Here is a 22674-nt window from a genome sequence, read left to right on the forward strand (position 1 = left end):
TGGATTTTGGCAATAAGACAAATCCTTAACACATGTAGTGTTTTGAGGAAACCATATTCTAGCCTATAGTCATTACTACTATTGGATATAATGTGGTCATACACTTGTCTACGTACATACATATCGTAATATTGGTTAATAAAATTTACTAGCTCAATGTGCAATTAATAATAGAGTGCGAGGAAATGTGTTACTGATGATTAAATTTATATATATTTATATTTGATTCCGTTTCATGCTTAGTGAGTGGAATATGTACTTAAAGATGTTTACAATAATACAGATTTTAGATTAATTAAAATCAATAATATTATGAAAATAAAATATATTATTATGGTAAACATCATGACAAATAGAGATTAATAAAGCCTAAATTAAACTAAATATTACACACTCAAGTTATATTACAATTGATGTAATTACTTTGGTAAATTCTCTAAATAAAATATTCAATTTTGAAGCAATTGTTAAATTTCTTATTAATTTTCATAATAAATATCTTAAGTAGTCATTATTATTGATTTTACATAGATTTTCTTATAAAGGAATATTCTTTTTTTTTTTAATTAAGCAAAAAATTATTTTTGACATTTTTACAATTTAAAAATTTTTATTCTATAATTATTCTGTTAAGATAATATTGAATATTGATAAGTTTAGCCTAATATATTGGCTTTCGTTGCGATTTTAAACCATAAAAATCCATTAAGAATTGCTTAAGTTATTAACAATAATCTAACGTTACCCATGAATTAATATTAATCATACGTCTTGGGTGGAAAATTAATAAAAGCCGTTTTTAAGAATTTTACAGAAACATTTTCACATCGATTATAGTCTTAGCAATGTGTTTTAAGTACAAGGCTAAAATAAATACTTAATTTATAAAGTAGCTTAGTTTTAAACCTCATAAGTAATCTATTAAAATTTGCTTAAGTTAGAGGCAATTTTCTAATATAACCCTAAATTAATATTAATCATACGTCTTGGTTAGGAAAAAATAAAAATTGATTTTAATAATTTGTCTATTATATTTTAGGTAAGACTTTCTGTCTACAAATGAAATCTACATCTGTTATTATATTTTGTAAAATTTGTACACAAGATTCTACTTCTTGTGTCTGTGTTTCAAAGTTGGTTTTCGATTAAAATCCACAACTTAGATTTCGGCAATAAGACAAATCCTTAACACATGAAGTGTTTTCAGGAGGCCTATAGTCATTACTACTATTGGATATAATGTGGTCATACACGTGTCTACGTACATACATATCGTAATATTGGTTAATAAAATTTACTAGCTCAATGTGCAATTAATAATAGAGTGCGAGGAAATGTGTTGCTGATGATTAAATTTATATATATTTATATTTGATTCAGGTTCATGCTTAGTGAGTGGAAAATGTACTTAAACATGTTTAAAATAGCAAAGAATTTAGATTAATTAAAATCAATAATTTTAAATACTGAAAATTATGAGAAGAAAACATAATATTATGGTTAGTATCATGGAAAATTAGAGATTAATATAGCTTAAATTAAACAAAATATTAAACTCTCAATTCATATTACATTTGAGGTAAAGATTTTGGTAAATTATCTAAATAAAATATTAAATTTTGAAGCTGTTGTTAAATTTTTGAATAATTTTCATAATGAATATCTTAAGTAGTCATTATTATTGATTTTAAATAGATTTTCTTATAAAAGAATATTCTTTTTTTAATTAAACAAAAAATTTTAAAAAAATACTTATTGACATTTTTATAATTTTTATTCTATAATTATTCTGTTAAGATAATATTGAATATTGGCAACTTTATCTTAAGGTAGTGGCTTTCGGTACGTTTTTAAATCATAAAAATCTATTAAGAATTGCTTAAGTTATTAGTAATATTCTAACCTAACCCATGAATTAATATTAATCATACGTCTTGGGTGGAAAATTAATAAATGCGGTTTTTAAGATATTTGCAGATATATATTCGCATTATTTTGAATAGGTTTGTTATAGTCTTTGCTAAAATTTTCTGTCTTATATATCTCAATCATTTAATGGAAGCGAAAATTCTGTATGGGATGCATTTTCTTCGTCTTTAAATTTAAATATATTTAAATATAATATTTCATTATAAAATAGTATAAAATGATCAGGATTTTCACAACAGCAATGTTGTCTACTTAAACTCTCAATTAAATTTCTAAATATTCTTGATCAACTTTCACTTTCTCCCTCCTTTCAAATGTAAGTGAAGACATTTTTTATTCATAAGTTATACAATACGTTTACTTCTTTTTTTGGACTAAGGATTGTCAAAAATATGACAGTGGATTATGTAAAATTAACGCAAAAGCTAAAATAAACACCATTAAAGAATGTTCTTTAAAATTGTTACAAGTGAGGTGAATTATAATGAATCACAGGGTGTTTTTAATGTGGCAAATAATATGGGAGAAATGAAATGAATTAAACCAATATTATTTTAATGATAAATTTCTGCGATATTTTTAATAACTAGGAAAAACACATTAAGTAATTTATTCGAATAATTGTTTATGCAATTCATTATTACTTAAATAATATAGATTTTGTTAACAAAGATAAATATGTTTGTAATTAATCAAAAAATTTAGAAAATTAATTATTGACATTTTAAAGTTTTTAAATTTTTAGCCTCAATTTTCACTCAAGATAATATTTAAAATTAATAACTTTAGCCTGATAAATTGGCTTTCGTTACCTTTTCAAACCATAAAAGTCCATTAAGAATTGCTTAAGTTATTAATAATATTCTAACATAACCCATGAATTAATATTAATCATACGTCTTGGGTTGAAAATTAATAAAATCTGATTTTCACACATTTAAGGAAATATTTTCACATATTTTTGAATAACTCTGTTATATTCTTGGCTAAAGCTTTCTGATTCATATATCTGTTTGAGAATATGCGGCCCAAACATTGAATGGAAGCGAAATTTCCAAAAAAACACAATACGTTTAGTGTTTTTTTGGACTAAGGATTGTCAAAAATATGACAGTGGATTATGTAAAATTAACGTAGAAGCTAAAATAAACACCATTAAAGAATTTTCTTTCAAATTGTTACAATCGTGGTGAATTATAATCAATCTAAGGGTGTTTTTAATGTGGCAAATAATATGGGAGAAATGAAATGAATTAAACCAATATTATTTTAATGATAAGTTTCTGAGATATTCTTAATAATTACGAAAAACACGTTAAGTAATTTATTCGAATAATTGTTTATGCAATCCATTATTATTTAATTAACATAGATTTTGTTAATTAACTTAAATTTTTCTGTAATTAATCAAAAAAAAAATTTAAAATTAATTATTGACATTTTAAAGTTTTTAAATGTTTAGTCTATAATCATTGACGCAAGATAATATTTAGTATTAATAACTTTAGCCTGATATATATTGGCTTTCTTTACAATTTCAAACCATTAAAATCCATTAAGAATTGCTTAAGTTATCAACAATAATCTAACATAACCCATGAATTAATATTAATCATACGTCTTGGGTTGAAAATTAATAAAATCTGATTTTCACACATTTAAAGAAATAGTTTCACATCTTTTAAATAACTCTATTATATTCTTAGCTAAAGCTTTCTGAATATGCTTCATATGTTTGAGAATATGCGGCCCAAACATTTAATGGAAGCGTAATTTCTGTATGAGGTGCATTTTCTTTGTCTATAAAATCAAATACATTATTTAAATTTAAGATGATTTAAAAGTATTAGTATTTCAACAACAGAAATGTTGTGTACTTATACTCTAAATTAAAATTGTTTTTTGGGTATGGGCTTTAATTTTTTAATATGACCTTAAAATAAATCGATCCAAAAATAACATTAATAGATTTTTCAACATGTCAAACATACAATACCGAGACCAAATACATATAAAATATTTATCCTATGCGATTTTTGTACAAAACACACAGTAACACTTATGTAATAAAACTTTAACAAGAGTATCATAGAGCATTAATTTTAAATCGCCATAAATTTTGTGGTCTTCAGAAAAAATGGATGTGGCAGAAAACTCGAACAAGAAAGATCAAAAATCCAATAGGAAATTGTAACGCAAAGTTTTGAAATGTATTATGTTTTATAACTTTCTGAATGAGAACAAGATTTGAAGTTAAAAAATGTATAACAACTTGTGTTGCTTTCCCTTGTATTTCCTACTAGTCTGTTCTCTATGGTTTATTAGTTTAAAATTTATTTTGTTTTGCAGAAAATATCAACAACCATAAATTGTAAGCATTTCCCATACCCTTCAGCTAAATATAAAACCGAAAAATAAATCATTTCAAGTAAAACCAGACTCGAAAATTCGAGTTAGAAAATATTTTTGGCGGTTGGCTTACAAAGTGACAGCCAACTCGTTCTCCAAAAACAAAAGCCAAATTCAATATTTTTTTTTAAAGTAGAAGTATTGAACACCCACTCACCTGTGAGGGTTTCATTGCTAAATATTGTTGTTCCTGTAGCCTCTGCTTTTGTTGTTGTTCCTGCTGCTGCTGTTCTTGTAATAAATCCATTGATGTTGGTGCTTGTTGTTGATGATATTGCTGCTGATAAAATTGCTGCTGTTGCTTCATATGCTGTTGATACTCAAATTTATCATGCTGTTGCATTTGATATTGTAATTGCTGTTTATAGTTAAGAGATTGGGGTTGCTGCTGAGTGGCAGCAGCATTTACTACAGCCATTAACCAACATATTGAAAATATCATCACTATAGTTTTCATAGCAAACAAAATCATTAAATATTCCGTTTTAAGTGGTTTCAGTAGAAATTTTAAAATGTTCAACATTTTGTAGAGTGAATTTTTATTTTAACTTTCAATGATTTCAATTCCTTTATTTAAAATGAAATGCTATTGTATTATTTTTAACACGATTTCACTAGAAAGATTTTGCTATTAAAATTATGTTGTTGGTTTCCTTTAAGCGGAAATTATTTATTACTTGTAATTCATTTTAATATTTGATGTATTTAGCATGATCTAGAAAAATAAAAAAGAAAGAAATTGTAAAACATTGTGATGAAATGCAATATTCATTTTTATTGTTAATACCCTACTGAAAGCAATTAACTTAGAAAGTAACTTGAATAACTACAGCTGTATTAATAAACAAAGAATTGACAGAAAATAGCACGATAAAATTCACTTCAAAGACCGATAATTTAAGATTAAATTTAATCGATTAATAACATGAAGTTTGAAAAATTCAGCATAAAATGTAAAATAATTATTTGTTTTCCAATAATTGGTTAGTAAAATAATTCATTTTATCGAATACAATGAAAATAATATTATTTAATAGTAAGAGATACTATTGAAAGTAAAATTTTTAATCGAATAGCCGATTATTTTTAAAAGCAATTATTCTAGTATTCATTCTTGACATTTTGTTATATTACTTATTTGAAAAAATTCAAAAAATTAAATAAAAGAAAATTATTCGCATAACCGATTATTCGGATATGTCATTAATCGATTATTCGAATGATTCAATAGTAACTTTTTTTCTTTTATTTCATTTATAAATTTTAATAATTCTTATAAATATATAATTAATTCGAATAATCGATTATTCTGAAAAAAGTTAATCGATTATTCGGAGAAAAAAATTTTAAATTTAATGATTGTTTTCGTTTTATTAATACAATTTAAATAATTTTAATAAAAAAATAACTTGCAAAAAACTATATTTGAAAACTGATTATTCGAACAAATAGATCAACGATTATTCGGATAATTAAATTTTAAATTAATTTATTTTTTGATAACTTAAAATGAGCGTTTTATCTTTTTTTTTTTGAAAACCGTATATTCGAGTTGGGATAAATTGGATTATTCGTATAATTACTTACATACATATTTTTACTTGGTTTATCGATTAATTTGATTATTCGAATAAAATGAAAGGAATATTATTTAATAAAAATAGATAATATTGAAAGGCAATTTTTCAGTCGAATAACCGTATTTTTTTAAAAGTGATTAATCGTTTCGTATTTGACTTTTAATTTATTCGAATAACCGATTAATCGAATATGTCATTAATCGATTAATTCGAATGATTCAATATCTAATTTCTTGTTCTATTATTTCAACTATAGATTTTAAGAAGTCTTATAAAAAATAGTTTATATTCGAATAATCGATCATTCTAGAAGAAGTTAATCGATTATTGGGGTCAAAAACTATTTTGACCCGCATAACTATATTCGGGATTATTCAAAAAAATATTGATAAAAAACTAACTTGGAAAAAACTTTATTTGAAAACTGATTATTCGAATAAATAAATCAACGATTATTCGTGTAATTAAATTTTAAATTAATTTATTTTTTTGATAATTTAAAATGAGCGTATTTTTTTTGGAACCGTATATTCGAATTGGGAAATTATCGATTATTTGAATAATTACTTATGTTTACTTGGTTTGTCGAAAAAATTGATTATTCGAATAAAATGAAAGGAATGTTTTTTAATAGTAAGAGATAATATAAAGACAAATTTTCATTCGAATAGCCGATTATTTTTAAAAGCAATTAATCGATTATTCCTATTTGACTTTTAATTTATTCGAATAACCGATTAATCGAATATGTCATTAATCGATTATTCGAATGATTCAATATGCAATTTCTTGTTCTATTATGTTCGAATAACCGATCATTCTAGAAGAAGTTAATCGATTATTCGGGTCAAAAAATTCCAAATTTATCGATTGTTGTCGTTGGATTATTCAAAAAAATATTGCTAAAAAACTAACTTGGAAAAAAAATTATTTGAAAACTGATTATTCGAATAAATAAATCAACGATTATTCGTATAATTAAATTTTAAATTAATTTAAAATGAGCGTTTTATTTTTTTTTTTGAAAACCGTATATTCGAGTTGGGATATAAACGATTATTCGTATAATTACTTATGTTTACTTGGTTTGTCGAATAATTTGATTATTCGAATAACATGAAAGGAATATTATTTAATGAAAAGAGATAATATTGAAAGGCAATTTTTCAGTCGAATAACCGAATTTTTTTAAAAGCGATTAATCGATTATTCGTATTTGACTTTTAATTTATTCGAATAACCGATTAATCGAATATGTCATTAATCGATTATTCGAATGATTCAATATGCAATTTCTTGTTCTATTATTTCAACTATAGATTTTAAGAAGTCTTATAAAAAATAGTTTATATTCGAATAACCGATCATTCTAGAAGAAGTTAATCGATTATTCGGGTCAAAAAATTCCAAATTTATCGATTGTTGTCGTTGGATTATTCAAAAAAATATTGATAAAAAACTAACTTGGAAAAAACTTTATTTGAAAACTGATTATTCGAATAAATAAATCAACGATTATTCGTGTAATTAATTTTAAATTAATTTATTTTTTTGATAATTTAAAATGAGCGTATTTTTTTTGGAACCGTATATTCGAATTGGGAAATAATCGATTATTTGAATAATTACTTATGTTTACTTGGTTTGTCGAAAAATTTGATTATTCGAATAAAATGAAATGAATATTATTTAATAAAAAGAGATAACATTGAAAGACAAATTTTCATTCGAATAGCCGATTATTTTTAAAAGCGATTAATCTTTGATATTTGATTTATTCGAATAACCGATTATAGATGGCATTAATCAATTATTTGAATGATTTAATAGTTACTTTTTTGTTCTATTATTTGAACTATAGATTGTAAGAATTCTTTTAAAAATGGATTTTTATTCGAATATTCGATTATTCTGGAAAGTTAAACGATTATTCGTGTAGAAAAAATAGAAATTGATCGAAAGTTGTAGTTTGATTGTTTAAATTTAAAGAATCTTAATAAAAAAATAGTTTTGACATAACTTTTTTTGAAAACTGAATATGCGAATAAAAAAATCAACGATTATTCGTATAATTAAATTTTAAATTAATTTATTTTTTTGGACAATTTAAAATGAGCGTTTAATTTTTGGAAAACCGTATATTCGAATTAGGATATTATCGATTATTCATGTAAATACTTATGTTTATGCTAAATAATAATTTAAATATTATAAATATTTAACAAAGAAAAATATTTTTCAGATAATCGATTATTCAAATAAACAATTAGTCGATTATTCTTGTTAATAAATTGTTTTAATCATAGAGAATAGACATTAGCGGAAACTCTCCTGTCAAAAACCTAACTCAGTTGTCAGAAACCTAAGTGGTGAGAATGTATTAATAGAAAAAACTATGTGAAAACAAAAACAACACTCGTATGTGTGATCATTTTGAGTAATTTTTTTGTTTGAGTTTTTTTTCTAGTTTCCGCTCTATGTTTCTCTATGGTTTTAATAATAAAATGGCATGAATTTTAATGAAAACAAATAACTATGCGATTAACCGATTATTCGAATAAACAAATAATCGATTGTGCACATAAATACATTAACCTAATATATTATTTAATGAGCATATTGTGAGATTATTGATAAAAAATGTATTCCTAGTAGCGATTATTCGGTTTTAAAAATTAATGGAATAAACAATTAATCCAATACTTGTTTGATGAATTATTATTTAAAAAATGTTTATTATATTATTATTAATATTCGATTACCGATTATTCGGTTACATAATTAATCGACTAATTGTATGACAAAATATTTTTGATACAAAATATTCGAATTACGAAATTTATCATACAATTTGTATTACGATTATTCGGATAAACCATTAATCATGCGATTATTCGGATCAAAAATTAATGGAATAGTCGCATAATGAACTATTTTTTAAACAGAATTAATTCGGTTAATATTTTAAAACACTAAAAAATAATAAAACTAAACGTATTTTGTTAAAAGGTTATTTTTATTATTAAACATTTGCTGAAATATAAATGTATAAATTTTTATTTTATTCTATTAACCGATTATTTGGTACATAATTAATCGTTTAATTATAAAAATTAATATATTTTCAAAAATAGATGACTTAAAATACTTAAAATTTGTCCACCTATTATTCGATTCAAAAATTAATTGAATACTCTCATAATGAAACATTTTGTAAACAACAATACATGAAACAATAAAACAAATAATTTAAAATATTACAAAAATTATTCGAATACTTTTTAATCGGGTAAAAAAATGAATCGATTAATTGTATGACAAAATATATTTTTAACAAAATTGAATATTTAATGAGAATTATTGATAAAAAAAATTATATTCGCTTAGCGATTATTCGGTTTCAATAAATGAGTCGGGTAATAAATTAATCGACTAATTTTTTGACAAGTTATTATTTCAGCCAAAATAAAGGAAAAAAACTTTAGAATGAAAAAATATATTCGATTACCCGATTATTCGGTTACATAATTAATCGATTAATTGTATGACTTATTATTTTCCAAAAATAGATTAAAAACTTAAATTTTTTTCACCGATTATTCGGTTCAAATATTAATCGAATAAAGCATTTAGTGAAAAACAATATTATAACAAAAACATAATAAAATAAATAATTTATTATATTAAAAAAATTATTCGAATACTTATTTATTCGGGAAAAAAGAAATTATCAATTAATTGTATGACAAAATATATTTTTAACAAATTTAGTCGAGTAAAAAATTATTTTATTCGATTAAAATATTATTCGGTTACATAATTAATCGATTAATTATATCCAAATATTTTTTAAACAAAAATGGTCGCCATAAAATATTTAGCATACAATTTGTATACCGATTATTTGGCTAAATCACTAGTGAACCGATTATTCGATTAAATTCTTAATGGAATGATAATTCGGTTTAAATATTAATCGAATAATCGCTTAAAGAATATTTTGTAACAGAAATTAGTAGATATTTTAAAGGCCTTATTCATAAACAACTTAAAATTTAAAATTTGAATGGCTTTAAAACATTGTTTAAATTTCTTTTTTTTTACGATTATGAGGGTATATATTTTAAAATAATATTTCATTATATCGAGCCCTTAGCGCCAAATTATCGTAAGCGACAAAACACAAATTTTACAGGAGAAGGGTTTTTCGATTATTTTGAAATTTATACATAGAATTAAAAATGTTATGATGCGATATAATATAATTTCGCTCAAGCTATTTGTCTATTTTTCAAAAGTATTTATAACTATTGACAATTAAAAATTCATGGAATACTTTATTGAAAAATATGACAAAAAATGTTTTTTATTGAATTTTTGCATAGATACAAATTTTTCGAATTGAAATAAAATTGTTATTTATGAATATTTTGTAATGACATTTCACAGTTATGTAAAATTTTCTATTCAAAATGGAAAAATAAAACGAATTTTGAAATTTATTATCAGTAATCCTGCAATTCCAAAAAAGGGTTGAAAAATCCCAAAAATGGAAATTTTTAGTTTTTTGGCTATAATATCCATACCAAGGTCTGTGTTATCGGAACCCTTTACAAAATAATTAAAGGAATAATGGGCCATCTAAAATCGGTTACTATATTTTGATATCGAATATGTGATTTGAGAATTTTTGCCCTAAAGTTTAAATTTACATCAAAAATAGGTGTTTTTTGAATGGACCTGGTCCCTTCGGTAACAAAACTTTTAAATTTTTTTTTCATTTAGAATATTTTATGAGAACTTAGCTTTCAGAAAGTTAAATTCCTTATACATCCTCTTAGACATTTTTTGTGATAACTTAAAAAGAAAAACAGTTCTTTTTTCCCAAAAAATTTGCGAAAAATCGTCTTTTTAAAAATTTTTAAATTCAAATGCATATAACTTTGGACTTAGTCATTATTTTTAAACAGTTCTTTTTCTATTTGACACATTCATATGTTGTTAGTCCAATGAAGGAAAACTGGAGAAAATCGGAAAATATTTGGATACGCTGTTATCAAAAAACTGGAGTAGGGTGGGTAAAAATGTTGAAAATTTAATTTTCAAATGCGAATATCTCCTAAGCTATAATAGATAATTGATAGCTACGATTAGGTCTTTTGTAGTGCTCGATGAAAAGATTTTATATGTGTAATTTTTTTTAAATCGAAACACAAACGAAGAAATAGGATCGTTTTAAAAATGTAACATATCCGAGGTGTCCTACTTTGAGGGCCCTTGGTCACTGCCCTGGTGGGCCCATGATGTCCACATTCAGAACTTAAACTCGACAGCACTTCTTCTTTGCGAATGTGAAATTTCATTCAAACCAATCTAACCATTTAGAAGTTACAGATTTATTTCCTTCTTTTTTTCTATACCACTATGTGTCGCTTACGATGCAATTCGTTTACTGTAAAAGGTAAACATTGACTTACGATAAAATCTTACCCCCTATAATTTTGAAGTTATTAACAATTTTGATATTCTGAGAACGCTAAAACATCAGTCGGTCCATAAAATTTTCATTTATGAAATAAAAAAAAAATTTAGAAAATGTCGCTTACGATAATTTGGCGCTAAGGGCTCGATATTACACAAGTTATTTGAATGTTTTTTCATGCGGGTAATAAATAAATCGATTAATTATGTGACAAAATATATTTCAAACAAAATTCATCGATTACAAGCTTTAGAATGAAACAAAAACATTTTATTCGATCAACTTATTATTGGAGTAGGTACATTTATAGATAGTCAATTAATTATGTGACTAAACAGCTTTTAAATTGACGACTAAAAATATGAAACATAAATTTTTATTCCGATGGTTCGGAAAAACTTCGACCAATTATTCGGATAACAAAATTAAACGAAAAGTAACGAAATATTTAGCTAACAAATATATTTGGGTATACGTATTTTTTAATAAATAATTAGATTATTCGAGTAAATATATAATTATTCGGTTAATCATAAGTTATTACAATATTCAGGTTTAATATTAAAATTCCTGCGGAACCTAAAAACATTAATAATGCATTAAAAAAATTAATTAATTCATAGGAGTGTCTGCCTTATATATAGTCAAACCACTACTGCTTATTCACTTAGTAAATTTTAAACCAAAATCGAAAGTTTTTCTTGCTGCAAAAACTGTTGCTTGCTACAAATTATGTACAAGAAGCTAAATCATTGAAGAAATTAACAAAAAAAAATCTTCTTCCATAAACGTAGACATGCGACTAAAATCATTAAAGCATTAAGTGGAAATAACATGCTGCAAGCAAGTAAGCAAAAAACCAAATGAAATCTACAAGCTGCAACTCTGCAGCTTGGTATTTAGCTGGAAAATCAAATTAAAACAAAGAATCGAAGAAATGAAATCAAGAAATGCAGGACAAATTAATGTTAAAAATTTAAGAGATAATGAGACCTAAAAACGCATTGATTTTGAAAAGGAAATTTTTAAGTTTTTAAAAAAATAAATTTGCTGTGGAAGCTAAAGTTAAATGCTAAAAACTTAAAGATTATTTAATTTTAAAATTTTAAGTCATATGAGGCAAATGAAAATCATTTGATAAAGCAAATTTTACAAACATTATATAGCCTGCAGCACTTTTACTTTCTTTTCATTTGTTTGTAGCAACACAAAACTTTGTAAAATGTTCAATATGTTTGGTTGTTAAACAAGTAAATGTCACTTTTATTGCGGACCCCAAAAATCTAATACGAAAGTTAATGGCTTAAATGAAAGTTTTTCAAAAAATATTCAATGACTCTCATGTTAACAATTAACACTTGTTTTGGACCAATGTAGATTTAGCGTTTAACAATTTACATTACAAATAAAAGGCAGCGTCATTGTTTATTTTATTACAACAGCATGTTGCAATGTTACATTGACAGTTACATTATTTGCTGTTTGATAAATATTTACAAAACAGCTATACAAAGACTAAAACTTGGTCAAAACACTTGGAAATTAATGAAAATCCGCACACTATAGAAATCACTGGAAAAAAAATCTGTATTAATTACACAAATTTAGTTATTATTGTGTGAAACAAGTGCATATTGAATGCACATTTTGCTTCGCTAACTTTATTGAAATCTAAATTCTCTCCAACAGTCGTTACTACTTTTGTTTGCATTGAAAAGTTATTGGATTTTTTTCTAAGTGGCAGCCTCTTTTTTTCTCACTGTTTTCAAAATGAACTAGGAAAGGCACAACAAAAGTAATAATCAAATGGTTAATGGTTAATTTATAAATTTGTTTAAGATTTACCACATTTGGGAACTAAATTTCTTTAAATGAGTGATAGAAATTCCAAAACAAAATGTCATGGCGTTAGTTAAATAAAATAATTAAAAACAAAGAGATTTCTGAACTTTGAACTTTCAAGTGCCGGACTTGTTATTTTATGTGACTTTTGCCCCATAATTAAGAAAGTTAAGTTTACTGTATTTCAATCTGAGTTTTTTTCAATCTTTTTTGAGTCTGCTGAAATTTCTTATTATTAATGTGTTTTCTTTTGAAATACAAATTGAAAATTCATTAAAATTCGTTACAAAATCGTAAAGTTTTTTCTTTTATTTTTCCTTCGAAATTTTGCAAATTCAAAGTAGCCATGTAAGTGCAAAATGTGTAAAATTGCTTCATCGTTGTATTAGTGTAAATATTAAACTCATATTCATATAGAAAAATATGTAGCAATTGTTGTTTCTGCAAATATTAATCATCCATTTTTTCTTCTTTTCATCAGAAAACCATTCATCATTAAATATCATCAATTTAACATACTTTTGTATTTTCTTCCTGGTTTGGCTGTTGCTGCTCTATTCATTGATTTCTTTAACATTTCTTTCTTGCAATCAAATAAAGTTGAACCCATTTTATATAAAAGGTCATACATATGAAGAAATAAAGCGACTGTACAGTCAGTTAAATATTTGAAACACAGGCAAAATTTGGATTATAAATTTTGAAACTAAAATCATTTGAAGTAAAGAATAAAGAGGATGGCAAACATCAATGAAAAAACCTAATAGTCTAGTCGTAGTCTAGTCATAGTCTAGTCATAGTCTAGTCATAGTCTAGTCATAGTCTAGTCATAGTCTAGTCATAGTCTAGTCATAGTCTAGTCATAGTCTAGTCATAGTCTAGTCATAGTCTAGTCATAGTCTAGTCATAGTCTAGTCATAGTCTAGTCATAGTCTAGTCATAGTCTAGTCATAGTCTAGTCATAGTCTAGTCATAGTCTAGTCATAGTCTAGTCATAGTCTAGTCATAGTCTAGTCATAGTCTAGTCATAGTCTAGTCATAGTCTAGTCATAGTCTAGTCATAGTCTAGTCATAGTCTAGTCATAGTCTAGTCATAGTCTAGTCATAGTCTAGTCATAGTCTAGTCATAGTCTAGTCATAGTCTAGTCATAGTCTAGTCATAGTCTAGTCATAGTCTAGTCATAGTCTAGTCATAGTCTAGTCATAGTCTAGTCATAGTCTAGTCATAGTCTAGTCATAGTCTAGTCATAGTCTAGTCATAGTCTAGTCATAGTCTAGTCATAGTCTAGTCATAGTCTAGTCATAGTCTAGTCATAGTCTAGTCATAGTCTAGTCATAGTCTAGTCATAGTCTAGTCATAGTCTAGTCATAGTCTAGTCATAGTCTAGTCATAGTCTAGTCATAGTCTAGTCATAGTCTAGTCATAGTCTAGTCATAGTCTAGTCATAGTCTAGTCATAGTCTAGTCATAGTCTAGTCATAGTCTAGTCATAGTCTAGTCATAGTCTAGTCATAGTCTAGTCATAGTCTAGTCATAGTCTAGTCATAGTCTAGTCATAGTCTAGTCATAGTCTAGTCATAGTCTAGTCATAGTCTAGTCATAGTCTAGTCATAGTCTAGTCATAGTCTAGTCATAGTCTAGTCATAGTCTAGTCATAGTCTAGTCATAGTCTAGTCATAGTCTAGTCATAGTCTAGTCATAGTCTAGTCATAGTCTAGTCATAGTCTAGTCATAGTCTAGTCATAGTCTAGTCATAGTCTAGTCATAGTCTAGTCATAGTCTAGTCATAGTCTAGTCATAGTCTAGTCATAGTCTAGTCATAGTCTAGTCATAGTCTAGTCATAGTCTAGTCATAGTCTAGTCATAGTCTAGTCATAGTCTAGTCATAGTCTAGTCATAGTCTAGTCATAGTCTAGTCATAGTCTAGTCATAGTCTAGTCATAGTCTAGTCATAGTCTAGTCATAGTCTAGTCATAGTCTAGTCATAGTCTAGTCATAGTCTAGTCATAGTCTAGTCATAGTCTAGTCATAGTCTAGTCATAGTCTAGTCATAGTCTAGTCATAGTCTAGTCATAGTCTAGTCATAGTCTAGTCATAGTCTAGTCATAGTCTAGTCATAGTCTAGTCATAGTCTAGTCATAGTCTAGTCATAGTCTAGTCATAGTCTAGTCATAGTCTAGTCATAGTCTAGTCATAGTCTAGTCATAGTCTAGTCATAGTCTAGTCATAGTCTAGTCATAGTCTAGTCATAGTCTAGTCATAGTCTAGTCATAGTCTAGTCATAGTCTAGTCATAGTCTAGTCATAGTCTAGTCATAGTCTAGTCATAGTCTAGTCATAGTCTAGTCATAGTCTAGTCATAGTCTAGTCATAGTCTAGTCATAGTCTAGTCATAGTCTAGTCATAGTCTAGTCATAGTCTAGTCATAGTCTAGTCATAGTCTAGTCATAGTCTAGTCATAGTCTATAACTATAACTAGTTTTTTTTGGGATCATGACTCCTTTTTCCCGAAATGTATGCTTTGCAATCTCCAATCTAATGTCTGAAAATATGGTCATATGTTAGAAATTTTCTTTAAAATTCATTTATTATTTAAAGTTCATTTACCGTGTGATATTGTAACACTAACATACCCTCCTATACATGTTTAGCACAGTATACGGATATAAAACATGTACCTACAGGCTCAAACATGACAGTTCATGTGTGTTTGTTTTCTGGGAATATTTCTGGGAATTTTTATTTAAACTTTGCCTTCTTCCTTCATTATCAAACCTTCAAAATGTTGAATGAAAAAGGAAAAAAGTGTATAACTCTGTCAGTTTTAATGGCTAAATAGTTGGTGGGATATTAATGGGCTGAGATTTGGTTTGCCAGCGGGGGTTTTGGTTGCTTATTTAGATTTATACAGGATACATTTGAATGCTGATGGATTTTTGTATAAAAATGTCCGTAAAATTGTAACTATTAGCTGTTTCCGTTTATTTCCATAACTTTTTGGTTCGTAACTAAAGTATAACAAATACTAAAAATAGCATTCACTATACCTTAATCTACTTTTGATACTTTTGGGGAAAAAACGGCATCATAGAAATGGTTCGTGGTTGACACTTAAAAAATGGTTTTATTTATACGGTTTGTCTAAAAAAAATTTTTAAATGTTTCAAATATTATAAAGGGTCTTATAATAGGGAATTCAGAACTTTGACAGTTGATAGCGGACATATTGTTGAAGATACATCTGTCGAATTGGCTGTCAGTTTGTTTCGTCAAATCAGCATGGACGGATATAGCGTTCATCTAAATATGCTAAGGATAAATTGGAGTCCGCTCGATTCGCTCGTTTTACGGTAATGCTCTTTTCTGGATGAATGGGTACGCTGACAAACAAAGTTGTCGAATTTAGTACGATAATTGACACAAATTTAAAAAAAAAAACATTAAAATTTATTCGAGTAATTTTGGTTATTGTGGTTTTAGTTCTCTTTACGTTTTGAGAAAGCGACCAATGTTAAGGAATTCTTTATATTTTATGGTTTAAAATATTTAGTTGGAGTTTAATTTCTAAAAAAAAAGTTTATATTAAAAAACTTTTTTCGTCAAATGTGTATAAAAAGTTTTATTTCTTCAAATTGATATAAAAACTATTATTATTTGCTTTTAAATATCGATGTCCTTTTTGGCAAAGCATTTATGTCATCCTCAAACACATTTAGACCATCAATAAAACACAAACTTAAAAATTTTAATTTTTCTCTCTACAAACTTATGAAATTTGCATTATTTCTTCCCAGCACAAACTAAAAAAGAACAAATATTCGTCATACATGTGTCATCATTTATTTCCTCAGCAATTCTTGACAAATAGTTCTGAACTCATAAATCATTCGAACATTTGGAGAGCAGAAAATAAAAAACTAAAATCAAATAAAATGCAAGCATTTGGAAAGTTTCGTTTCTTTTCTGTTAAATATTCCTACCAAAAAAATGGAATGAATAGTGGAGGGAATAAAACATTTTGTTATAAAGTGTGTAATAAAGAAAATTGTTTAAAAAAAAACTAAATAAATAAATTTAAAAGCCTAAACGGAAGGAAGGAAACAAAGAAGACAACAAATTTACTTAGAGAATCTAAAATCTAGTAGAAGAATTCTATGTAAATGAAGGATACAAATAAATAAACAAGAAAACTTTGATACATTTTTATAGATAAGACTAAGTTTAAACTAAGTTCCAGCATTTTTTTACATGTGTAGATTTTTATATCTATGAGTATTTATGATTTCACCCACATCTCTTATATGGTTGTAGTACACTTCCGTTTTGGTCACTCATTTGTTTCCTGTAGAGTTGCTTTCAATGGATATTTTTTGTCTATTTCACTAAAATGAATTTTACAATTTGTTCTGATTTTCTTATAAATTTGTCATAGAGAAATATACATGGAGCAGAAACTCTTGTGTCAAAGATCTAACTCAATTGCCGAAAACCTAAATGGTGAGAATTTATTACTAAAAAAACTATGTGAAAACAAAAACAATAATTTAATAATTTCTAAAGCCTTTTGGGAAAAGGTTTCCTGATGATCTGGCCTAAGCAACCAGTGAAATGCGCATAGGAACTAGCTTATCCCCCAACAATAAATTTCAGTGAATTTATCAAATTAAAAATTGTGAATTTAGCATAAAACAATTTTACTAAAATACTAATTTTGTATTCCCGAATAACCTTTTAACGAATAATTTTAGTAATTTTTTTTGTTTGAGTTTTATTCTAGTTTCCTACTACGTTTTGGTTTTTATGTGAACGAACAAAATGTCAGCGATCTTAATAGAATTTCATTTTCCTAGAAATTTAATAACTTATTTTACACTTTTGACAAAAACAAGAACTCCCGCTAATTGCAAAATATTCCACCATATTCTTCTAAAACAAAAAATATTCCCTTTAACATTGTACCAAAAAACCATTGTGGCTTTACTGCGAGAATTATTAGCGTCAAAGAAAAGTATGGTTGAAGGGTTTTCATTTTTCAAAAAGAACTAAAAACTATAAAACCGCCATCTTCTCCACTGTCTGTTTTCACGACGAGTAAGTTTTAATATGTTGCTGGCTGCTGCAACCTTATCAGTCTTGTAGTTGTTGTCAGTATGAGATCATATGTTTGTATGTTTTTTTTTTGTAGGTCTGTCTGCCATAAAATGTTGACGAAGATGATGATGATGTTGTTGATATGTGTGGCATGCCATGTTAAGACTGCCAAAGTACTTTATAAAAAAGTATGCTTTTTTGTTTTTATCTTACAAAAACAAAATATTGTATAGACACTAGATATATTCATGCCAAATTCAATTTAGACACATACATTTACGTTACTATCATGCAGTTTTTCACTGTTATGTTTTTGTTTTGAAGAACATGCTTTTTTTATAACATCCTTTTCCATCCAGTTGCCTTTTTTGTTGGTTCCGTTGTTCTTTTTTTTGTGGCGGTTTGTTTGGCGTATGTGTTGCTGGTTTTATGTTCTATTGTTAGAAAATTTAAGCCGGTACAGACAAATACATAGACAAGTGCACACGTTTTAGTTAATGCACAGCAAAAAGAAGAGGCAGACACCCACAGATACTTTTACAGACATCTATGAAAACTTGAATGTGTATAAGTAAATTTGTATGCTGTAGATAATATAAACGAGGGTGGTAAGGATATTTTAAGCAAACGACTAGTACAATTTGTTAGGTTTTTTCTCTAAACTAGTAGATTGTCTTTTGTTTTATCAATTAAATTCATAAAATTACCACACTTTATAGAGAGAAAGTGTTTTAACTTAATTTTTAATAATTTGGTCATACCATACGTATGACTAATATTAATTAAGAGGTTATATTGAAAAATTGTCTATAACTATATCAAATGGTGCACGATTTTGAAAATGTAGACATGTAAGTGTTATTAAATATTTGCTGCAATTTTCTTCTTTGATATAAATTTCAAGATTTTACAAAAAAAAATCTAATTTTGAAATCCCTTAATTTATAATGTTTAATTTGGAATTTACATTGAATTTTCATTAAACTAGTAGATTTTCTTTCGCTTTGCTATTTAATTTAACAATTTTCTAAAACAGTTTAATTTAAAATGTTAAAACTCGATTTTTAATAATTTGGTCCTGCACTACGTATGATTAATAATAATTAGGAGGTTATATTGAAAAATTATCTATAACCAGGGCAATTGGTAAACAATTTTGAAAAAGTTAACGACTTACAAAAGCTAAGTTAACAGACTACTTTCCAATGTTATAATAGATTCCCTACAGCTTTCTTTTATTATAAAAATTTAGAAATTTTCTAAAAAAAATAGTATTGTATCGCAATTCTTTAGTCTGTAGTGTTTAATTTTGAAATATTTATATTTAAACTTTTGCTATGTCATCTGAGTTCATAGTTTTTTCCGAATGTTTGGAGAAAAAGTGGTTAAACTTAATTTTTAATAATTTGGTCAGACCATACGTATGATTAATATTAATTAGGAGGTTATGTCGAAAAATCGTCATAAGTATAGCAATTGTTGCACGATTTCCAAGATTTCAACTACTGAAAAAAGCTAAAATTCTAGACTTCATTCTAGTATTATTAAATATTTGCCGCAACTTACTTTTTTATTATAAATTTCGAGGTCTTCCAAAACAGAAAATCTAATTTTGTAATCCCATAATTTATAATGTTTCATTTTGATATATTTACATTGAATTTTCTTTAATCTGGTAGATTTTCTTCCGCCTTGCTATTTAAATTAACAATTTTCAAAAAATATTTAATTTAAAAGTGTTAAAACTAGATTTTTAATAATTTGTCCTACTATACGTATGATTAATATTAATTAGGAGGTTCTATTGAAAACCTGACCATAACCAAAGTAATTGTTGAACGATTTTTAAAACTTTAACGATTTACAAAAGCTAAGATTCAAGGCTATTTTTTATTTCCTGACGCTTTATTTTAAATAGAATTTATTATCAAAATTTGGAGATACTTATTCCCAAAACAATTTATAAAAATCTTTTTAGTGAAATATTTAAAACAACAGTTTTAATAGTTAATCACATTTTTATTACATAATCTAATAAATTATCTTATAGACAATTATAGAAAGTACAAACAGTTAAATTTTTTAAATAAATATTATTTATACAAAAATAAAATTTTGGATTCATAAATTTTGTTCATTCTAAATTTTTGAACTTTCTTTACCAACCTCGTTATACATAAGCTATTCATATGATTCAGTTTTATTTCTTTTTATTAAAGCTACATGTTGCTCACATAAATTATCACAGTTTTTTTTTCAACATGTTTTTCCCAGTAAATAAACAAAATGAATATTAGATGTATGTACTACAGAAAAGAAGGGTAAATGGTTTATTTTAATGAAAAATTTTTATACTAAATTTATTATTTTAGTGTAACAGATACGAGAAAGTATTCATTTAATTAAACTAATGCCATTAACAAGAAGAAATGGAAACTGAAAAATTAGTTTAAAAAAATTATATAAAATCATAACTGGTGTCTACCCAAAAATAGCTCGTTTTAAATACAAGTTATACAGTCATTAAATTGACAATATAGATGAAGAAGAAATCATATAAATGAAAGTTAACTGCGCTTTTAATGACGAATTGCAGGGAAAGATGTGTAAATGGTGAACAAATATCATAATTTAATTGAGGTTTTATAATGTGGGTAACTAGGTAATGAAAGAGACCAATTAAATAAAATAATTTTGTTCAAATATAAGTAATGAATGGTGGTAATTTTTCTGAAAGCCTAGTCTTAAAGGTCGTTTGTAAGAGAATATTATATTTCTAACAAATATTTTTATTTCTTTCTTTAAAATTTTTATAAAATTGAAGCTGTTTGTTTATCTTATAAATGTTTCTATAAGATTTATAATATTTTAAAAAAATATCTGTTTTATATTTATATTTAGATTTACTATATTTCGCCTTAAACTATGAATATTTGATTTTAATAAATTTGGTTGTACTATACGTATGATTAATATTAATTCCTATGTTATATTGGAATATTGTCTGTAACTTCAGTAATAATAAATTAATTTTAGAAATTTGTATGGCGAACACAAGATTAGACACCAGGATACTATATGTTGAAATTAGTTATCTTTACAAGTAAATTATCTATTCAAATAATTATAACGTTATTTTGAGGAAAGTTAAAAAAATATATATTTTTTTTTAATTTTTGTCAACTTTGAACTATTATAGAGAATTTTCAACGATTTATTATGTTGTTAGGTGACTGTTTGTTAACATTTTGCAATTAAAATTTTCCGACAATACTATAGAAAACTTCATTAAAATTAATTCGGCCATACTGTACATATGATTAATATAAGCTCCAAAGTTATTTTGGAAAAAATCTGTATAACTTTAGTAATTGAGGATAGATTAAACAATATTTTACTTGTACAAATTAAAATAAATTAAAGGCTATTAAATGAAGAAATATAATTTTTTATTAATTTGGTCAGACCATACTTATTTATGATTAATGTTAGTTAGGAGGCTATGTTGCAAAGTTGGCTACAATCAGTGCACTTGGTGAAAGATTTTTAAAATTTTAATGACTGAAAAAAGCGTATATAAATTTGCAAATATTTAAATCAAAAATATTCCAATTTCGAAAGCACTATAATGTTTCATTTTGAACTATTAACATTGAATTTTCTTTAATCCAGTAGATTTTCATTCGCTTTGCTATTTAAATTAGCAATTTCCTAAAAGATTTTAATTTAAAAGTATTTAAACTAGATTTTTAATAATTTGGTCATACCATACGTATGATTAATATTAATTAGGAGGTTATGTTGAAAAATTGTCATAAGTATAGCAATTGGTGCACGATTTTCATGATCTCAACGACTGAAAAAAGCTAAAATTCTAGACTTCATTCTAGTGTTATTAAATATTTGCGGAAACTTTCTTTTATAAAATAAATTTCGAGGTCTTCCAAAACAGAAAATATAATGTTGAAATCCATTAATTTATAATGTTTCATTTCGATATATTAACAATTTTCAAATTTGAACTATTTGAGAGAGTTTCGTTTAACGATTTATTATGTTATTAGGTGACTATTTGTTGACATTTTCCATTTACTATAGAAATCTTCATTAATATTAATACGGTCATAGTATACTTATGATTAATATTAATTCCAAAGTTATTTTGAAATAATATTTATAACTTTAGTAATTGAGTATAGGTTAAACAATATTTTACTTGTACAAAAGAATATACTTTAGGCTATTAAATGAAGAAATATAATTTTATTTGCAAAATTGATTTATCGGAAAATTTTTTAAAATTTGCAAAAAATCGAAAATATATTTTTTAGCTTTTAATACG

This window comes from Calliphora vicina, chromosome 4 (genome assembly GCF_958450345.1).
Source record: "Calliphora vicina chromosome 4, idCalVici1.1, whole genome shotgun sequence".
Lineage (NCBI taxonomy): Eukaryota > Metazoa > Arthropoda > Insecta > Diptera > Calliphoridae > Calliphora > Calliphora vicina.